This window comes from Chrysochloris asiatica, unplaced genomic scaffold (assembly GCF_000296735.1).
Source record: "Chrysochloris asiatica unplaced genomic scaffold, ChrAsi1.0 scaffold00231, whole genome shotgun sequence".
Lineage (NCBI taxonomy): Eukaryota > Metazoa > Chordata > Mammalia > Afrosoricida > Chrysochloridae > Chrysochloris > Chrysochloris asiatica.
Window position 1 is genome coordinate 4,627,309 of NW_006408749.1, and position 3,164 is coordinate 4,630,472.

Sequence of the window (3,164 nt, forward strand, 5' to 3'; positions counted from 1 at the left end):
TTTTTTTTTGTTTTTGTTTTTGTCTTTTAGGGTTTTGTATATGTCTCCCCATTGCCTTCTTGCCTGCATGGTTTCTGCTGAGAAGTCAGAGCTTAATCTGATCTGCTTGCCTTTGTAGGTAACACTTCTGTTTTCCCTGGATTCTTTTAGGTTTCTCTCCTTGTCTTTGATTTTAGAGAGCTTGAATATGATATGTCTTTGGTGATTTTCTTTTGGGGTCTATCCTTCCTGGAGTTTGTTCAACTTCTTGAATGTTTATCTTGTCATCCTTCATGATGGTAGGGAAATTTTCTTCCAATAGCTCCTTAACTATCTCCTCTGTCGATTTCCGTGATTCTTCCTGTTCCGGGATGCCAATAACATTATTCCTCTTCATGTTATCCATCATGACTCTTAGGCTCACTTCATATTTTTTATCCTATTTTCTGCTTGCTCTTCTATCTTAGCAGTATGATAGATTTGTTATCCAGCTTGCTGATTCTGGCTTCCATCTTTTCAATTTTACTCTTTTGCCCTTTCAGTGTATTGTCCATTTCTGATATTTTGCTATTTATTACCTGGATCTGTTTTTGCAAGCTTTGAATTGTTTCCAATGCAGTATATATCTTGTTTGATTGCTTCTATAGCACTTTCCTGACTTCTTCCTTATTTTCCTTCACCTCTTTTTGGAGCATTTGAATTTGTTTCCATATCATTCTTCGGAATTCCTTCTCAGGCAGACCCAAAACCTTCTTCTACTGGAAATACTGTGTCTGTCTCCCACTGATTTGTCTCAGTTACTCTTTTCTCTTTTTGGACATGTTTTGAGATATTTTGTTGTGTTTTCCTGGACACTTTCAGTAGTTAGGAGGATTTTTAATGCTTAAATGGATGTATGTTGCTGTATTTTTAAGCTTGCTGAGTGTCTTTTGGTGGATATGATCTGGAGATAGGCTTCCCTTTTCATGTGTAATGTCTAGCAGCTGGTATTGGCTCCTGTCCCAATGGTGAGATATTATGGGGTATGATTGTAGCTTGGCTACATTGCCATGATTGCTGTCTCTTTTTGGGTAATGTAGGGAGGAAAAGGTCCCAACTCCAGGAAAAAAGTGTGATCAAAAGGACCAAAAGCAGAAGTGATAATAAAGCAGAGACAAAACCCACTATTCCCAAATAAAAATAAAACCAGAGCTGTCTGACCAGTGGTGGGAGTAAAGGGACCCATCCAAGTCAACTTTAGGGCTGGGTCCCAGTATCAGACATCATAAGCAGCTGCCAAAGGTTCAGTCCATGGAACCAATGGGGATCTTCCTCTCTGTTGTGCTGTGGGAAAACTGTGAGCTCAATGCTGGACCCTTTTGTGGGTGCACGCTCACTTGCCTGAAGGTGGCTGGGCTGGCCAGAGAGGGAACAACAGGGAAGAGGAGGAAAAAATGTGTAGACTTCCCCACTCCTCTTTTTTCAAATGTCGCTGCATGGGTTTCACTGTGTCAGTCTGACTGTGGCCCCACCCTCTAAACTCAGCCTGGGTGAGAGTGCTGTGCAATCAGAGTCCCGAGCCCTGATTGAGTCCATAAATGCAGTTTTTCCTTTATGCAGTGATTTTTCCACCAGTGGGAATGGGAAACTGATGCCCTACACCTTATACTAGATCCAGAGCTCTGGAGCAGCTCTGTAAAAGCATCTTCTCTGGATTTTTGGCACCTCCCCCACAGAACTCATCCTACCTGACTCTGCTTGTCCTGCCTTCAAAACCAGAGGACCCCCATTGCCTTCTTTCCCACATGGTTACTGCTGGGAGATCAAAGCTTAATCTGATTTGCTTGCTTTTGTAAATAGCATTTCTCTTTTCCCTAGCTCCTTTTAGGATTCTCTTCTTGTCTTTGATTTTGGAGAACTTGATTATGATAAGTCTTGCTGATTTTCTTTTGGGATCTATCCTTCCTGGGGTTCATTCAGCTTCTTGAATGCTTATCTTCTCAATCTTCAAGATGTTAGGGAAATTTTCTTCTAGCAGATCCTCAGAGTCCCATTGGCTCTTGAAAATAGAGAATCTGCATATTCCTTACATCTTCTTTTTATGTTTTCTGCATCATTCAAGATTTTGCTCATAGAATCCTTCAATATTGCAAATTGAGGCTTGATTTCTTTCCTCAGTTCTTTTAGTTTGAGAAATGCTTTGCATGTTCTTCCTTTTTGGTTTTCTAACTCCATATCTTTGTGCATTTCATTATAATATTTGAGTTTGATTTATCATGATGGCCTTTGAAATTTTCTGTTCATCTCTTTTAACCCTTCATTTCTTCCATTTGCTTTAGTATCTCTATACTGGAGAACAGAGAATGACTATTATGAAACATTTAATTGTGCTCATCAAGAACCTGAACACTCACCAAGAGACAGTTGTTCTAACAGAACAAGGGAACACTGAATTATTTGAAATTAGCAAACATATGCACCAGGATTGTATTCTGTCACCATATTTATTCAATCTGTATATTGAGGAAAAATCAGAGAAGCTGGATTATATGAAGAAACACTACCTGGCCAACTGAATGGAAGAAATCCATATTTGTGACCATTCCAAAGAAAGGTGACACAACAGAATACAGTAATTATTGGACAATATCATCAATATCACATGCAAGTAAAATATTGCAAAAGATAATACAAAAATGGCTGCAACCATACATTGACACAGAACTTCCAGAGGTTCAAGCTGGATTCAGTGAAAACTAAATGGTTTAAAATTAGGAAAGTTGTGTGCCAGGTTTGTATTCTTTCATTATACTTATTAAATCTGCATGCTGAGCAAATAATCCGAGAAGCTGGAGTATAGGAATAAAAATGTGGCATCAGGAGTCCAGGAAGGCTAATTTACAACCTTTGAGATACAGATGTTACAACCTTGCTTGCTTGAAGGTAAGAGGACTTAAAATACTTATGGATGAAGATCAAAGACCACAGCTGTAAGTATGGGTTGCATCTCAGTGTAAAGAATACAACAATCCTTACCACCAGACCAATAAGTAAGTAACATAAGTGGAGAAAACACTGAAGTTGTCAAAGACTTCATTATGCTTGGATCTACCTCCAACACTCACAGAAGCAGCAGTCAAGAACTGAAATCACATTTTGCATTAGTCAAATCTACTGTACAAGACCTCTTTGAAGTATTGAAGAGC